Source organism: Dendrobates tinctorius, unplaced genomic scaffold (assembly GCF_039654945.1).
Source record: "Dendrobates tinctorius isolate UK_male_01 unplaced genomic scaffold, ASM3965494v1 ptg000105l, whole genome shotgun sequence".
Taxonomy (NCBI): domain Eukaryota; kingdom Metazoa; phylum Chordata; class Amphibia; order Anura; family Dendrobatidae; genus Dendrobates; species Dendrobates tinctorius.
The window spans coordinates 5,882,931-5,902,381 of NW_027361773.1; positions in this window are offsets into that span (position 1 = coordinate 5,882,931).

A 19,451-nucleotide genomic window follows, 5' to 3' on the forward strand; every position below is an offset into this window, starting at 1 on the left:
TCACAGTGATTTTGTTGAGTTCCCGAAAGTCAAGGCAAGGACACAAACCACCATGTTTTTTCTTTACAAAGAAAAAGCCAGCTGACACACGAGAAACAGAAGGGCGGATATGCCCCTTATGCAGACTCTCAGCAATATACTCCATCATGGCCAGCTACTCGGGACCAGACAGATTAAACAAACAGGCCTTGGGTAATTTAGCTCCAGGAGTTAAATCGATGGCACAATCAAAAGATCGATGTGGCGGTAGAACCTCAGCCTTGCTTTCAGAGAACACTTCTTTGAATTCCTTCAGGTACTCCAGAATACCTTCCAGACCTACAGACGACACAGATACAGACTTCAAGGACTTAGATATGGACACAGATTTACAACATTGGTTAACACAGTTAGACCCCCATTGAACAATTTCTCCAGTAACCCAGTTAATAACAGGGTTATGATGCTGTAACCAAGGCATCCACAAAACCAACCCCACAGGAAAATTGTCCAGCACAAAACAACTTATGTTTTCAACATGAGCAGGGCCCACCTTGAGTAAGAAGACCTCCGAGACATAGAGGATCCCCTTTTTGTTGAGAGGAGAGGAGTCAATGGCCACAAATTTAACCGCAGTCTCAAGCCTAACTGTCCCTAACTTACATTGAGTAACCAGGCGAGAATCAATCAAGTTGATGGTTGAGCCACAATTGACGAAAGCCATGGTAAGGGATAGCGCACCATCTACCTCCAGCTCCACCTGGAGTAGAACCTTAGAAAATGTGGAAAATTGTACCTGAGGGTCTGGGTAACTTCCTCAACTGTTATTCAGACCTAGATGTTTCCCGATAGCTTGGCGGATGAAAGTCAAGAAGGACAGTCCTTTTTCCAGTGTCCTGGAGCTCCACTGTAAAAACACAGCTGATTTTCCAGCGGCACCTCCTCTCCTTCTCTTTCAACGAGATAGCTCCCACCTCCATGGGTTCAGCAGCTGATAATGTATCACTTTTGCAGGGCTATAGAGGGGTTTCCAGCTGCATCACACCCGGAGCCTATGGTCCATGCAGACAGCCTGTATCATTGCATCCTCAAGGGAGTCCGGTGGAGGATATAATGCCAATGCATCCTTCAGGCATTCAGACAGGCAACGGCGGAACAAACCCCTAAGAGCCGAGTAGTTCCATAATACCTCTGCAGCCCAATGCCTGAACTCAGAGCAGAACTACTCAGGTGAGTGCTTCCCCTGTGCCACACTCATAACCATGTCCTCACCCAGTCACACACAATCTAGCTCATCATATATATATGCCCTAGGGCCTCAAAAAACGATTCACTGACATTCTTTCAGGAGCCATAGGAGAGAGAGAGAAAGCCCAAGCCTGTGTAGCCTCCCTTAATAAAGAAATTATGACCCACACCCTCTGACTCTCATCCCCCGAAGAATGGGGTCACAGTAAAAAAAACAATTAACACCTCTCTCTGAAAGCTCAGAACTTCTTTTTGTCCCCAGAGAAGGTGTCAGGTCATTTTACTGGTGGTTCGGGTGTGATAAGGGAGACATCATTGGCACTGTCACCCCGAGCCCCAGAGGAAAAAGCACCCTGCACAGCTTCTGCAACCTCCCTCTGAACATGCTGATGGGACTGGGCCAGGGTCCTTTGCTCAACTGACAATTTTTGCATCATCTGGGTGAGACTGCTAACCTGCTCTAAGAGAGCGCGCAGAGGATCCATAACCACACACTAATGCCACAGAAAAGCCCCACACCAAAAAGAAGGAAAACTTTAACAGACAGTTATAATGTGATGGACACCGTAACAGACTTACCCCATGAGATTGTACGAGTGTCCGGGGACATGCTGAGAAAGCCAGGAACTCCTGCTGTGACGTGAGCATGCATGCAGGTGAACAAGACCTGCAGCACGTGACCACCGTGGGAGTGGTTGGAGGCAGGGCTAGGTCCTGAACTCCCAGGGATGATGACAGGAGCCGAGGAACCTTAGAGAAATGTCAGATGAGCCGAGGTCAGACCAGAGGACAGCGCGGTAGCCAAGGGGAGAGACAAATATCGTTGTAAGAGACAAACCGGGGTCAGAAGCCAGAGAGAGACACGAGGTACCAGAACGACTAACGAGTAGGAAGTCGGGGGACAAAGCAGAGATCAAAGCTGGAAGTATCACAAGCAGCACAGAATCTGGAGACAAATGCAAAAACATTGAACAGACTGGGTCATACACAAGCACGCAAACAGGAACAAGCAATACTTACTGGTATTCACGGGGTCAGCTGCTCAGCTGAGATCGGATGTATAACTGACAATGGGAACAGCACAGGGGCGGGAAAAATATAGCCCTCCCCAACCCAAAGAGAGGCCACATCACATTAACCCTAGAAGTATTGCCAAAGAAATCCCAAGCAAACCATGACACCCCCTCAGCCACCAGAGTCACTCAGTGCTCAGTTAGTGAGATGTAACACCTCTGGCCATGCTTGCTTGTCTAGTTGTCAGTGGTGAAATGCGCCCTGTCAGACCTAGATTTTTTCAAAGAACGGGTGATGTTGTCTGTAACATGCTGGTGTAGCACATACACAACTTTCTTACAGAAGTAATGGTGACTGGGGAACTAATACTGGGGGACTGCGATGACCAACAGCTTTCGAAAACCATCTGTATCCACCAGGTGGAAGAGCAGCATTTCCATGGCCAACAGATTCGAGATGGAAAAGTCCAAGCTCTTTGCCTTGGCATGTGTAGGAAGAAACAAACTTTTACGTGACTAGAGATGGGTGAACTCGAACAGTAAAGTTCGGCATCTGTACCAAACACCTACTGTACGTGGCATGGAGACCGAATACGGACACAAGGAAGTCTTTGTTACTGTTCAGGTTCAGCTTCCCAAACACCAGGTGTTTGTCATGTTGCCATGTGCATGGCAGCGTGGCAAACAGCGCTTTTAATCGGTGGGGAAATCATCCCCGCCAGTCAGAGAGCCGTGGTTTCCACGCTGTCAAAAGACAGCGAGAGCGCTCAGCCGTGACCGGAGGTATAAAGCTTACCTTCGTTCACTGGTGTCAGCAGATGGGACTACGGCTCCCATCATCTGACACCTGCTACCACTAATTACAGTGTGAGCAGGAGCGGCGGATGGGAATTAGCCGCTCCTGCGCTGTAAGTAAATAATTAAAAAAAACCGGTGTGGGTTCCCCTGTGTTTTTGCTAACCAGCTGGGTGCTCCAGCCTTCAGCTGTCAGCTTCAGCAAGGCTAGATAGCAAGAGTAGAGGGGTCCCCATGCTGTTTTTTAAATTATTTAAATAAATAATTTTAAAAAATGGAGTGGCTCCCCCCCATTTTTGACAGCCATCCTTACTAAAGCAGACAGCTGTGGGCTGGTATACTCAGGCTGGTAAAGGGCCATGGATATTGGCCCCCCCAACCTAACAAATAGCAGCCCGTAGCTTCCCAGAAAAGGCACATCTATTAGATGCCCCAATTCTGGCGCTTTGCCTGGCTCTTCCCACTTAACCTGTAACGGTGGCAAGTGGGGTTCATATTTGTGGGGTAGATGTCACCATTGTATTGTTCAGTGACATCAAACCCACGTCTTAGTAATGGAGAAGTGTCTATAAGATACCTATCCATTACTAATCCTATAGTTATATTGTAAATAAAGACAGCCTTATTAGAAATAAGACTAAACACAGTTTTCCATTTTTATTTAAGCGCTAATCCCAGCGAACCCCTAAATTTCCTGTAATAAAAATAAAATAAAAAAGCAACAATATACCATACCTGTCCATTGTTCTGTCCCACGTCATAATACAAGTCTGGGGGATAAACACTTTGCAACTTGGATGGTGCCAAGATGCAACTGTACCGGCTAAAAACCACTGATGAATGAGACGCTGCAAGCGCAGCTTCAGAGGTTGGTGGTGACGTCACAGAGGTTACGTTTGGTCACTGAGGCTGTGTTCCCAGCTGGGATGAATTGCAGTGACATCACCACTAGCACAGTGAAAAACTCTCACCGTGCTAGTGGGGATGTCACCAAGGTCATCGCAGTTCAGCTAGAAACAGAGCTTCAGTGACCGGATGTAACCTCTATGACGTCACCACATGACAGCGCAGCAAACACTGGATGTTTGGGCCCCCCCATTCAAGTGAATGGGGTCTGGGTTTGGTTTGGGTCCGTGTACTGTTCTGGAACCCGAACCCAAACTTTTTGTAACTGTTTGGCTGAACCTGCTGGACCCCGAACATCCAGGTGTCTGCCCATCTCTATACATCACCACAACTGAGGGATGGAGGGTTTGCTGCTGTGCTGGGAGAGGGTGAAGTAGGGTGAACACAACAACAAGCTGCTGGACTGTGAGAGAGGTGCAAGCAAAGATGTTATGATGGATTGAGAAAGATTGGGTATGCTCGGTATCTGAGATCAGTCAAAAACAGCAGGCATGTCCACTTCCTAACAGCTGATGGGCTCCCACTCACCCTAACTGTAGGGGGTAAACAAGTTGAGGTTCTGTGGCCAGAGACCTGTGTGACAACACTTGCCACGGTGAAGGAGAAGGATGAAGCAGAAGATGAGGTTGATGGGGCGGACGGTGGTTGGTGAGGTTCTTTATTCTGCATTTTAGCACAGTGAGATTCCCAGTTTACTGTATGTTGAATGCGCATGTGCCACTTAATGCATGTAGTAGTCAAATTATTGCATTTTTTTACCTCTACTGTAGGTGAAAAGTTTAACTGGACTGCCAGCTGCAGACTGCCAGCTTAATCCAAGATCATACTACCAGCTTTTCATATGCTTCATTTGTAAAATATGCTACTATGAGTTGTGGGGGTTCTGTGCCCCATTGTCTGGGTGTGAAATTTTGAATTATCTTTCTTAGCGAAATGCGAAAACATGCTATATGGGTGAAATCTTCTGTAATATTATGTGTTGGGTATTGTGCACCATGCTCTGTGGCTGAAAGTTTAAGGACACCAAAAAAAAAGGTTGCATAAGTTGAAATTTAGTGTAATCTTATGTTGGGATATTGTTCCCATGCTCTGTGGGGGTACTGTGCCACATAGTCTGGGGGTGAAGTTTGTAAGCTGCATCTGTGGGAATACTGTAGTCTCCCCCATGCTGTTTGTGAAATTTTTAACTGGACTGCTGATAGCAAGTCTCTGTCTCTGTGTGGGCACTGTTAAAATGTTTGCCATTCATTTACTTCCTATTTTACCCTTTATTGATATAGTGAAATAACCCGTCTTTAAGTCATTTACCTATCCACATTTGTTTGCAGGGAAATTGCCCTGCTTTTACCCCCACTTTTCTCTTGTTTTGCAGCCCACTAGCCCTTTCTCTGATGATTTTACGGCCATTTTACAGCACCCACGTTTGGGTCCCTATTGACTTTTATGGGGTTCGGTGTCCAGGGACAAGTTCGGGTCTCGAAACAGATTTTTTAAAATGTCCTGCTGCTGAACCTTGCAAAACCAAACATCCATGGGTCCGCTCATCACTAGAGTTGAGCGACTTTGGTCGGATCGGGTTTCGTGAAACCCGAATGAAACAAAATTTGAGTCAGATGAAACTGGTCCGATTAGGGCAAAAAAAGTCAGAGTTTCGTCCGAAACCCGACCCCAATGCAAGTCAATGGGAAATAAAAGTCGGCATTGAGCGGATGACATTCATCCACTCAATGCCGACTTTTATTCCCCATTGACTTGCATTGTGGTCAGGTTTTGGATGAAACTCCGACTTTTTTTTGCCCTAGTCGGACCAGTTTCATCCGACTCAAATTTTGTTTCATTCGAGTTTCACGAAACCCGGTCCGACCAAAGTCGCTCAACTCTACTCATCACTAATAGGGAATAGAATAGATTTAAGTCTGAAAAAGACTTTTGGTTTTAGGTAGCAGAAGCAAGGACTGTAAGGCATTAAATCATTACTATATGTTTCTATTGCAAAGCTATTCCTTTTCCAGCAACTCTCCCTACACTAAATGCAGCTAAAAGTGGTACAAATAGGGAAAAGAAGAGAATAAAAGTAACACTGATTAGAACTTTTAGTTTTATGTTGCAGTGGCAATAACTGAGTCAAATAGGCATGGTCTCAAGACTTGAACCCAGCAGCTCTTGTGCACCAGGCAGCATCTTTTCCATCTGAGCTTTTCAGCTTGCTGTACAGTTCCTTGCTAACTCAGATGCTAGTTCCTGGGCTGTTTATGATTGTCTTCACTCTGAGTTCTTTATTGTCTCCACCCTAAGTTCCTGAATGGCTGCACCCTATAATCTTCATGGGTGTGTCAGATGCAGCAGTCTGTCGCTCTGCATATGGCTGCAGAAGGTCTCTATGTTTGGCATTGCAGATGACTCTCTAATCCTTCTGATTTTTGGACCATGCAACAACCTTCCTCCAGCTCTAGTTGACACACCTGAACCTGGGTGTTTATAAATCTCCATTCTGCTACAGAGAGTTGCTGGTGATATTCACGTTTTTCCCTTGTGAAGGCTTGGAGCTATAGCAGTCGGCTAACTTCCTCCCTGGAGCTGTTTGAGGACGTTTGGTGTTACCTCTCTGAGTCTGCTCAAGCTAAGTTCATTCCCCTTTTTCTGTCTACCCTTTTGCCTTTAGTTTACAGTGGGGACTCACCAGTGCTCATCCCACCCCCTCCTGATCCAGGGCTGAGCACCAGGGAGATACAGGGCCTAGGTTTCCTGCTCAGTGATTGGTAAGGAACCAATTTAGGGATGGTATGGCATTATTAGATCTGTCTAGGGGTCTCCACTCACCATTTCCCTAGTGTCTGGGCTTCCTTCCCCTCATCCTTTTGTGTTGCACTTAGTCTTTCCCACACTGTGTGTGACAGTGATCTCCTGATTGAACACCCTACTCAAACCATGCATTGTACTTCCTTCCTTGCAAGATTATTGAGCATTTAGTCAAGCTTTCCTTTCACCTGCTGCTTCATCCAAAATTATACTGCTGCTACCGTGTACTGACCCCTGGCTATTCCTGACTATGTAACCTGCTGATCCTTTAACTATATTGCTGCTCTTGTGTATCAACCCCTGGCAATTCCTGACTATGCAACCTGCTGATCCTTAAACTGTATTGTTGCTCTTGTGTACCGACCCCTGGCTATTCCTGACTATGCTACCTGCTGGTGTTGCACCTAGTGGTTGCAATACCACTAATCCATCCCAGGTCAGTCCATGGTTTATTGTCTTAACTGCAAATCTATGCCATATTCAACACCTACCTCTACACTAAATGCAGCTGAGAATTGTATAAATAGGGAATAGAATAGATGTTACCTTGAAAATAACTTAATGTTTTTAGGTAGCAGCAGCAAGGACTGTAAGGTAATATCCCTTACCTAGATGCCTGTAATGTAAAAATAGCCCTTCTCCAGCAACTCTCCCTACACTAAATGTAGTTGAAAACAGTATTAATAGGTAATAAAATAGAACAGATGCAGCCCTGATAATGATGGTTGGTTTTAGGTTTCTGCAGCAAGGACTGTAAGGCTAGTTTCACACTAGCGTTCGTCAGAGCTGTGGAGGGCTGCGGACTTCCTCCGTGAAGCTCCACCCACTGCCACACCTCCTCCGGTCAGCTCCACCTACGTCTGCATGTGACCTGCGTAACTACCTTTAACATTGGGTACACAGGCCGTGCGGATGTATACGGATGCGTCTGCATGCATTGTTTTGATGATGCGGTGACCTCAACAAATTGCAACATGTTGCGTTTGACGCGGGTTACCGCATCATCAAAACGATGCATGCGGACGCATCCGCATACATCCGCAAAGCCTGTGTACCCAATGTTAAAGATAGGTACGCAGGCCGTATTCAGACATAGGCGGAGCTGACCAGAGGAGGTGCAGCATTGAGCGGAGATTCACAGAGGAAGTCTGCAGCCCTCCGCAGCTCTGACGAATGCTAGTGTGAATCTAGCCTAAGACTAGAAAACCCTGCCTAAAGGCCTCCAATGCACTGCTATCCCTTTCTCCAGTAGATACAGTTACTAAATACAGCTAACATTGGTATTTACATTGAAGAGAATAGATGTAGCCTTGAAAAGGACTTTTGGCTAAAGGTTTCAGCAGCAAAGACTGTAAGGCAATATACTGTAAACCTTGTCTAGATGCCTCTAATAAAACCCAAAGACATGAATTGGATATAAATTGGTTTGCATGCAGCATGTAAGCGCATGTTCACACTAGCCACTAAGTAGAAAAAACAAAAACAGAAGCATAATGATTAACCCCTTAACGACCACTGATACGCCTTTTAAAGGTGGTAGTTAAGAGTGCTTAACCCACAGCGCTGTTAATTAACGGCGCTGTGGAAAAAGTGCATAGCGCTCCCAAGAGTCGGATTTTCTTCTGGGTCTCGGCTGCCCGGAGTAGCCGAGACCCCAGAGAACATGATTCTGGTCGGTTTTTACCCACCCAGCTTTTGCGATTGCAGTTATTAACCGTATAATGGTGACCGGAAAAAAAAAACTGCGATTTGCATTTACTTTTTCTCTCCTCTGCTGTGATAGCACATCAGAGGAGAGAGAAATAGGGTCCCCAATCCCCCCCAGTACCTCCCAGTGGTCCTCAGGTCCTCCTGCATCCTCCGCTGCACGCAACCATCTTCTTCTGGGAAGAAAATGGCGAGCGCATGCACAGTGCACCCGCCGAATCTGCCGTCTGGCAGATTCAATTCATTCATTGAACGTACATTTTGATCACTGTGATAAACCTGATCACAGTGATCAAAATAAAAAAAGTAGTAAATAACCCCTACCTTTATCACCCCCTTAGTTAGGGAAATATAATGAAATAAATAATATATTTATTTTCATATTTCCATTAGGGTTAGGGTTAGGGTTTGAATTAGGGTTAGGGTTAGAATTAGGGTTAGGGTTGGGATTGGGGTTGGAGCTAGAATTGAGAGGTTTCCACTATTTAGACACACCAGGGAGTCTCCAAACGCGACAAGGCACCACCATTGATTCCAGCCAATTTTGCATTCAAAAAGTCAAATGGTGCTCCCTCCCTTCCGAGCCCAGATGTATGCCCAAACAATGGTTTACCCCAACATATGGGGCATCAGCGCACTCAGGACATATTGCACACCAACTTTGGGGGTCTAATTTCTTCTGTTACTCTTGGGAAAATAAAAAAATTGGGGGCTAAAAAAATCACTTTTGTGGAAAAAAAATGATTCTTTTATTTTCAGGCTCTGCGTTATAAACTTCTGTGAAGCACTTGGGGGTTCAAAGTGCTCACCACATATCTAGATAAGCTCCTTTGGTGGTATAGTTTCCAAAATGGGGTCACTTGTGGGGGGTTTCAACTGTTTAGGCACATCAGGGGCTCTGCCAATGCAACATGACGCCCGCAAAATATTCCATCAAAGTCTGCATTCCAAAACTGCGCTCCTTCCCTTCCGAGCTCTCCCATGCGCCCAAACAGTGGTTCCCCCCACATATAGGGTATCAGCGTACTCAGGACAAATTGCACAACAACTTTCGTGATCCAATTTCTCCTGTTACCCTTGTGAAAATAAAAAATAGTGGGCTAAAAAATTATTTTTGAGGAAAAAAGTGATTTTTTATTTTCAGGGTTCTGCATTATAAACTTCTGTGAAGCACTTGGGGATTGAAAGTGCTCACCACACATCTAGATAAGCTCCTTGGGGGGTCTCGTTTCCAAAAATTTCCAAAATGGGGTCACATGTGGGGGTTTCTACTGTTTAGGCACATCAGGGGCTCTGCAAACAAACATGATGCCCGCAGAACATTTCATCAAAGTCTGCATTCCAAAATGGTGCTCCTTCCCTTCTGAGCTCTCCCATGTGCCCAAACAGTGGTTCCCCCCACATATAGGGTATCAGCGTATTCAGGACAAATTGCACAACAACTTTTGTGGTCTAATTTCTCCTGTTACACTTGGGAAAATAAAAAATAGCGGGCTAAAAAATCATTTTTTGAGGAAAAAAATGATTTTTTTCAATTTTCACAGCTCTGCGTTATAAACTTCTGTGAAGCACTTGGGGGTTCAAAGTGCTCACCAACCATCTAGATAAGTTCCTTAAGGGGTCTAGTCTCCAAAATAGTGTCACTTATGTTTTTTTTTCACTGTATAGGCACATCAGGGGCTCTCCAAATGCGACATGGTGTCCAATCTCAATTCCAGCCAATTCTGCATCAAAAAAGTCAAAAGGCGCTCCTTCCGTTTCAAGCCCTGCCGTGCACCCAAACAGTGGTTTACCCCCACACATGGGGTATGGGCATACTTAGGACAAATTGCACAACAACTTTAGGTGTCTAATTTCTCCTGTTACCCTTGTAAAAATAAAAATTTGGGGGGCAAAATTAATTTTTGTAGCAAATTTTTTTTTTCTTTTCACGGCTCTAGGTTATAAACTTCTGTGAAGCACTTGGATGTTCAAAGTGCTCATCACACATCTAGATAGGTTCCTTAATGGGTATATTTTCCAAAATGGAGTCACTTGTTGGGGGTTTCCACTGTTTAGGCACATCAGGGGCTCTCCAAATGCAACATGGCTTCCGAACTCAATTCCAGCCAATTCTGCGTTGAAAAAGTCAAATGGTGCTCCTTCCATTCCAAGCCTTGCCGTGCGCCCAAACAGTGATTTACCCCCACATATAGGGTATCGGCGTATTCACAAGAAATTGCACAACAAATTTTATAGTTCATTTTCTCTTTTTACACTTGTAAAAATAAAAAAAATTGGTTCTAAAGTAAAATGTTTGTAAAAAAAGTTAAATGTTAATTTTTTCCTTCCAAATTGCTTCAGTTCCTGTGAAACACGTAAAGGGTTTATAAACTTCTTGAATGTGGTTTTGAGCACCTTGAGTGGTGCAGTTTTTAGATTGGTGTCACTTTTGGGTATTTTCTGTCATATTGACCCCTCAAAGTGACTTCAAATGTGATGTGGTCCCTAAAAAAATGGTTTTGTAAATTTTGTTGTAAAAATGAGAAATCGCTGGTTCACTTTTAACCCTTATAACTTCCTAGCAAAAAAAATTTTGGTTCCAAAATTGTGCTGATGTAAAGCAGACATGTGGGAAATGTTATTTATTAAGTATTTTTGTGACATCTCTCTCTGATTTAAGGGCATAAAAATTAAAAGTTTGAAAATTGCAAAATTTTAAAACTTTATGCCATATTTCCATTTTTTCGTAAATAAACACAAGTCATATTGAAGAAATTTTACCACTAACATGAAGTAAAATATGTCACGAAAAAACATTCTCAGAATTAGCGGGATCTGTTAAAGCATTCCAGAGTTATAACCTCATAAAATGACAGTGATCAGAATTGTAAAAATTGACCTGTCATTAAGCTGCAAATTGGCTCCGTCACTAAGGGGTTAAATACACTGCAGTAAATTAATAAATAGCATAGTGCATGAAAATCATATACGGTATTTAGTTAGTGTTTTTTGATAAAAAAAAAATGCGAAATTCATCCCGCCTCGTCACAGCAACCATAATTTGGACACTCCTAACTCTAATATTAAAAACCTTATCGCATCTCATGCTACATGCATATAGATAGGGGGTGAGACGGAATGAGCCCAACTAGTGGACACACAAAGGAGACCACATCAATAATGCCCAGCTCATAGAAAGGCAGGCCAAGCCTTTATATGGGAAGAAAAAGGGAGAAATTCCCATCTCCCAAAAGATCCATAATTTATTGTGTAAAAACAAAGTTGACAGAGTTCACATGAATGTCAGAGTGATGCGTTTCGAACACTAGATATGTGTTCTTTTTCTTGATTGAACACACGCTGGACTACGTGTTCCCGTGCTCCCACACACCACAAGCTGCAACAGGTGAGCTGGTTGGATCTTTTCTTTTTCCATGCCTTTATATACACATGATGCAAACAGACAGAAAACCCCCCCAAAGGTATGAACTAGGATATAAACTAGTGTGCATGCAGCACTATTTTCATACACTATGCTATTTATTTACTGCTGGGTATTTAATCATTATGTCTCTGTCTTTGTTTTTTTCTGTTTAGTGGCTAGCGTGAACATGCGCTTACATGCTGCATGCACACCAATTTATTTTCCAGTTCATACCTTTGGGTTTTTTTCTGTCTGTTTGCATCATGTGCATAAAAAGGTGTGGCCTGCCTTTCTTATGAGCTGAGCATTATTGATGTGGTCTACTTTGTCGGTGTGTCTACTAGTTGGGCCCGGTCCATCTCAGGCCTTATGTACAGGCATGTCACTTGAAAAGCCACCCACTCTCCTCCCATCTGCTCTCCCCCTCTCTGCTTCTTCTCATTGCTGGTGAAATATCTCCCTATCATGGAATCCCACAGCTCATACCTCCCATTACTACCCCTTCCTATCGCTCCCAACCCAAGATAAACACCTGAAATCTCACCCACTTCAAATCTATGCCCATTCCAACTGAATTAAACTTCATGTGAGTCACGACCTCTTTACCTCTCATCATTTTTCCTTCCTTGGCCTCACCAAAACATGGCTGAAACCCTCTGACACAGCCTCCCCTGCTGCACTATGTTACGGCGGCCTCCACTTCACCCACACTCCTCGCTCTGGCAACAGACATGGTGGAAGAGTGGTCCTTCTCCTTTCTTACATCTGTTCCTTTAACCCAATCCAACCTCTAACCTCCCTTATCCTTCCCTCTTTTGAAGTAAACTCTGCCCACATCTTCTCTCCCTCCAGTCTCCAAGTGGCTGTCATATACCGACCTCCTGGCCCGACCACTGCCTTTATTGACCAGTTCTTCACCTAACTTCTTCACTTTCTCTCTGCTGACATTCCCACCATTATCATTGGTGACTTCAACATCCCCATTGACACCCATCAGTCAGCAGCCTCAAAACTCCTGTCGCTCACTTCATCCTTTGGACTAACTCAGTGGTCCTCCTCAGCCACCCACACAGACATACATTAGACCAAGTCTTTATCTGTCTCTGCTCCCTATCTAACTTCACAACCTCCCTTCTCCCTCTATCTGACCACCATCTACTCATGTTCTTATCACTGCCCTCCTCACCTGTCACCCATGTCTACAAACTTGCGGACTCAAGCAGAAACCTTGCATATCTAGACACCCGCACACTCTCTGACTCTATTCTACCACTGCCCTCCATAGCTTCACTCCACGACACAGACACTGCCACTAGTTTCTACAATGCCAGTCTTGCATCAGCCATAGACCCGGTCACCCCTGTCATGCATAGCAGAGTGTGACGAATCAATAAACAACCCTGGCACAATAACATCACTAAAAAGCTTCGGCAAGTATCCAGAATTGCAGAGCGGTATTAAAAGAAAACGCACTCACAAGACGACTTCACGTCATTCAAACAAGCAACACTGGCATTCAAATCAGCTCTCACCTCTGCTAAACAAGCCTACTTTACATCCCTTGTTTCTTCCTTATCCCACAACCCCAAACAGTTGTTCAACACTTTTATCTCCCTCCTTTGCCCACCACTGCCCCCTCCAACTTCCCTAATCTCAGCCGAGGACTTTGCCAAGCACTTCAAAAATAAGATAAACCAAACAAGGCAAGTCATTGTTGTCCAACCACTACAACCCCTTTGTATTCCAGACCACTGCACTAACCCCATAACTTCCCTCTCCAAAATCACTGAAGGAGAGCTTGCTCATCTTCTCTCCAAATCACACCTCACCACTTGTGCGCTCAACCTCATCCAATCCCACCTCCTCCCCAACCTCACCACTAAACTTATCCCATCCCTAACTCATCTCTAAAACCTACCACTAACTTCTGGTACCTTCCCCTCTGCTTTCAAACATGCCACAATCACACCTATCCTCAAAAAGTCATCTCTTGACCCGAGTGCTATGTCCAGCTATCACCCCATATCTTTGCTCCCATTTGCTTACAAACTGCTTGAGCAGCACATCCACACTAAACTTTCCTCACACTTTGCATCTAACTCGCTTTTCGACAATCTACAATCTCACTTCTGTCCCCACCATTCCATTGAGACTGCCCTGATCAGACTTACTAATGACTTACAGCCAAAACTAACAGACAATTCTCTATACTCCTCCTTATAGAACTGTCCTCTGTCTTCGACACAGTTGACCACTGCCTCCTACTACAGATCCTCTCTTCCTTTGCTGTCAAAGAACTTGCCCTATCCTAGATCTCTTCATACCTTACCAACTGCACATTTAGCGTTTCCTACTTCCACACTACCTCCTCAACTTGCCCTCTCTCTGTTCATGTCCCTCAAAGTTCTGTCCTAGGACCCCTTCCCTTTTCAATCTATACCCTTGGCCTGGGACAACTCATAAAGACCTATGGCTTCCAGTACCATCTATATGCTGATGACACTCAGATCTACCTCTCTGGCCCAGATGTCACCTCTCTGCTGTCCAGAATCTCAGAGTGTCTATTATCCATTTCCTTCTCCTCTCACTTCCTCAAGCTCAATGTTGACAAATCTGAACTAATTATCTTTCCTCCATCTCACATACCTTCCCTACCTGATCTATCTATCACAAAAAATGAAATCACACTTTCCCCTGTCCCGGAAATCTGCTGCCTTGGAGTCACCCTTGACTCTGCCCTGTCCTTCAAACCGCACATCCAAGCTCTCGCCACCTGCTGTCGCCTCCAGCTCAAAAATATTTCCGGTATCTATCCTTTCCTCAACCCTCACTCTAACAAAATGCTTGTGCATGCCCTAATCATCTCCTGCCTCAACTACTAAAACATCCTCCTCAGTGGCAGACTTTCTAACACTCTCACACCCCTCAAGTCCGTCCTTAACTCTGCTGCCCAACTAATTAATCTCTTTCCTCGCTACACTCCTGCTTCTCCTCTTTGCAAATCCCTTCACTGGCTCCCAATTTCCCAGCATATCCAGTTTAAACTACTAACACTGACCTACAAAGCCATCCATAACCTTTCTCCTCCATATATTTCCAAACTAATCTCTCAATATCTTCCCTCATGTAATCTCTGGTCCTTCCAAGACCTCCTTCTCTCCTCCTCACTTATTCGCTCCTCACCCACTCGCCTCCAAGATTTCTCCTGAACATCCCCATCCTCTGGAATTCTGTGCCCTAAAACATCCAGTTATCCACCACATTTGGATCCTTCAGACAGAACCCATCTCTTCAAAAAAGCTTATAACCTGTAATGACCATGCGGCCACCTCAACACCATTGGAGATATTGCAACCCTCAACCTATTGTTCCTTCCCCATAATCCTGTAGAATGTAAGCCTGCAAGGACAGGGTCCTCTTTCCTCTGTACCAGTATGTCATTGTTAGTTTGTTTATTGTAAGTGATATTTGTATTTTGATGTAATCCTGTCTCATGTAAAGAGCCATGGAATTAATGGTGCTAAGTAAATAAATAGTAATAATAATGATAACTTGAAAAACTGTAAGGTTTTTGATATTAGAGTTAGGACTGTCCCAGTTATGGTTGCTGTGACGAGGCAGGATGGCTTTCGCATTTTTTTAAATCAAAAAACATATTAACTAAGTATCTAAGTATCTGCATGCAGTGTATTTAATCATTATGTTTCTGTCTTTGTTTTTTTCTAGATGACTCAAATGCAAACCTTCCCTTTTCCAGTAACCCTCCCCACTCAGTTTCTGGCATCACATCACCAGGTCTTGAATAGACTCAATTACATGATGTGGCCGGCCAGTCATAGTAATGCCAGTAGATAATACGGCTACGGCATTTCTGTGATTGGCAGGCAATCCTTGCATGCTTAGTGGCTGATAAACAGCCGGAGACTAAAGGGCCTGTCACACTAAGCGACATCGCTAGCAATATCGCTATAACGTCACTGGTTTTTGAGACGTTATAGCGAAATCGCTAGCGATATCGCTATGTCTGATACTTACCTCCAACCGCTCCCCCGCTGGTTATCGCTGATCGCGCGAGAACGTCCTGGGCCATTTCTCGTCATCAGTTTCCTGCTGGGTTTCCTGCTGTGACGACGAGCGACGCATGGACGCGGGCGGGAGGACGTCAGGATCGCCTCGTCTGACAGGTAAGTAGCGACCCCCGACCCCTGCGATGTCGCTGGTGAGATCTGCCTGTGCGGCAGCTCACTAGCGACCACTTAGCGATGTACCAGCGATCCTGACAGCGTCATATCGATGGTCAGGATTGCTGGTGCATCGCTAAGTGTGACAGTACCTTGAAGCATGTTCTTGAGCACCATGTGATTCTTGGCCAAGTAACAAGCATGAATGAGCACCCTGATGCTCGAATGGGTATCGAGCAGTACCGAGCATGCTCGGACATCACTGCTCATGACCAATAATTGTAAAAACATACATTTCCAAAGTGCTGAATTATCTACCATTTTATTTCTACGTTTTTGTATAAGACACATGACACTACTATTCAGAAAAAATATACCCTATTAAGCATTATTTTTTAATTCTGTCTCCCTTAAACGAATTTGGCAAAGCTAGGTGCCTCTATAACCTGAAGCTCTGTATAAATTACATTTCTAACCACATGTATATGCTTTTAAAAAAGCAATTATACTGGTTTTCCTCATTAAGTGTTTATTACATACAGATGTTTCAAAATATGTCATCATGCAAGCTGTAGCAAGACAAGGTCAATTAAATAGTTTATTGTTCAACATTAAAAATAAATAAAACCAAAATGTACTTTATTAAATATCGCATATAGAAATGACCAAATGTCATATTCCATTAATCAGTGATTTATTCATACCATATATTAAACTATTTAATGAACATTTATCTCACCATTTTATTGCTATAAGCACATATCTAATGAATAGGTAGGTAAAGATTCAAACTCCCAAACACAGATGACGTGATCCTTATTTCATAAAAGGGATTTCGTCCTAGGTTTCCATAGTGCCATTCTAAGCATTCCAGCCAAAGACAAATAATAATGCCAAATTGGTGAGAATTTTACCATGAAAGCAATTTTTAAATTTTTGTGGTGAGTCGTGTAAGTTGATATAAGGTGAAACAATATATCTCTATATATAATACTGAGTGTATGTATGTGTGTATCAGCCACGCCCATTCCACATAGCCCTACCCAATCAATAAGCATCTCTCACTTCACCAGAGATGTTTAAAAGAAGCTGAGCTGTGATTGATTGCTATGAGCAACAGTTTTCCCACTCCACAACACCTCAGCAGACACTGACCAGGTGGGAGAAATCTAGCATCCCCAGGAACATAAGCTTCCAGCCAGTGTCTGCCCCCCAGAAAGGAGCAGAGAGCACATGATGGAAATGAATTACCCCCTCCCTTGCCCATTTATCCATCACACATCCTCCATCCCTCAGTCCCATAGGCACATCTTCCCTCTTAAAGGGATCTCTGGTATGGTAGTCAGGGCAAATCCACTCTGCACTCTGGTTCTGACCCCAGGCCCCTCTTAAAGATATCTCCGGTATGGAAGTGAGGGTAAATCCATTCAGCACTTTGGTTCTGATGCCAGGCTCTCTTAAAGGGATCCCCAGTATTAAAGCTCAGACCATTCCACTCAGCACTCTGGTTCTGACACCAGACCTCTCTTAAAGGGATCGCCAGTATGGAAGTGAGGGCAAATCCACCAGCGCTCTGCTTCTGATCCCAGGCCTCTCTTAACCCCTTCCCGACCCATGATTCCTACGTAGGTGTCATGAAAACCTGTGCCATTATGACCCATGACGCCTACGTAGGCATCATGGTATAATTTGCGTTACTGCAGGTCGGGTGACCGGGGTCACTGAAAGGTCACCCTACCTGCAGGTACAGGACCCTTTGTGCTTCACCCCCGGGGGGAAGTTTTGCCCCCCGTGGCTACGATCGCTCTGATTGGCTGTTGAAAGTGAAACAGCCAATCAGAGCAATTGTAATATTTCACCAATGAAACTTGGTGAAATATTACAATCCAGCCATGGCCGATGCTGAAATATCATCGGCCATGGTTGGAGACAGTAATCTGACCCCCCCACTGAATGACGGGGCGATTTGCCCCCGCCACCGACTGACGGAGGCGATCTGCCGTTGCCATCACCATATGCTCCTCAAAAATGCATCCATCAAAAACGGTACGTGTAAACATAGCCCAAGGTGTGGAGGAGCATCTTTGTTTCTGGTTATTTATTTTGCCTTATATACAAGTTATTACCCTGGTAAGGATGTTCCTTAACATATTTCCCAGGAAAATCCATTTTAGCTTAGTTTTTGTATGTTTTATTGTGAGTCTGTAAAAGTGGCATAAGACTCTGACAACATTGTTCACAGCAGCGACCTGGGAGTCAGAAATGCTTCCAGGGGTTTTTCCCATGCTGTTCTCATGTCATTTGAGCACTGTTCCCATCAATTTCTGCAATTTCTAGTCCCTATGCAGACCTCTGGGGGGGGGCCTTGGAGAAATGCTCAAGTTTCACATAGACTTACATTGGGCTCGTTGCTCAGGTCGAGCACCCTAGCATTCCAACTTGCACGACCCAGGCAATGAGCACCCGAGCATTTTAGTGCTTGCCCATCACTAGTATGCATTATTTCAGCTTGTTAGCTATGATGTACAACTGACACTCGCTGATGATTTTGCCAGCTCTGCTAGTGAGCTGGAGCTATCATTGTGTCGTAGTAAGGCTAGGTGCACATTAGCATTTGAGTCCACAGCATATTATCTGCATGCGCAAACGCATGCAAAAACGCTTGCAAAACACGTGTTTGCGCTGCGTTTTTTATGTGCATCATCTTGCGCATGACAGGAAAAAATGCTGGGTGTGCATGCTTTTGTATGCATTTTTGCATGCGTTCACGTTGTTTATGCGCATGCAATCGATATGACACCATACCAAAATGGGCGTGTCTCATGCGATTTCTATTTAGATTTTGAAGAACGTATGTGCATTGAACGCATGCGTATGTATGTACTTGCATACCATTGCGTTCCCATAGACAGTAATGCGTTTTTTTGACGCACTCATCCGCATGCGCATGCCTGTGCATATTTGACAGATTTTTGACGTCTCAAAAAATGCAACATGTTGTGTTCGCTGCACACCGCCGCACACCGCGAAGCAATGCATGCATATGCAAAAGCATGCAAACACATGTCCCTTCATACATCATGTTAAATATATGTACGCATGACACGTGCTGATCTATGCGGATCAAACGCTGCGCACACAGATGCAAATGTCAAACCAGCCTAAAAATGGTGGATTGTGGGAACCTAAAAAGTCATATATGTAACACATGTCATTAAAGGGGTTAAGAATATATGATAAGTATAGCTGTACCTTGATCAACAAATCTCCACACACACAGTATGATGCCACCACACACAATGTTATGCCACCAATCACCTCCTCACTGTATGATGTGCCCAGAGTGCATTCCTCCACACAGTATGATACACCTACAGACTTTACACACAGTATGATTCCCCCACTTACCATCCACAC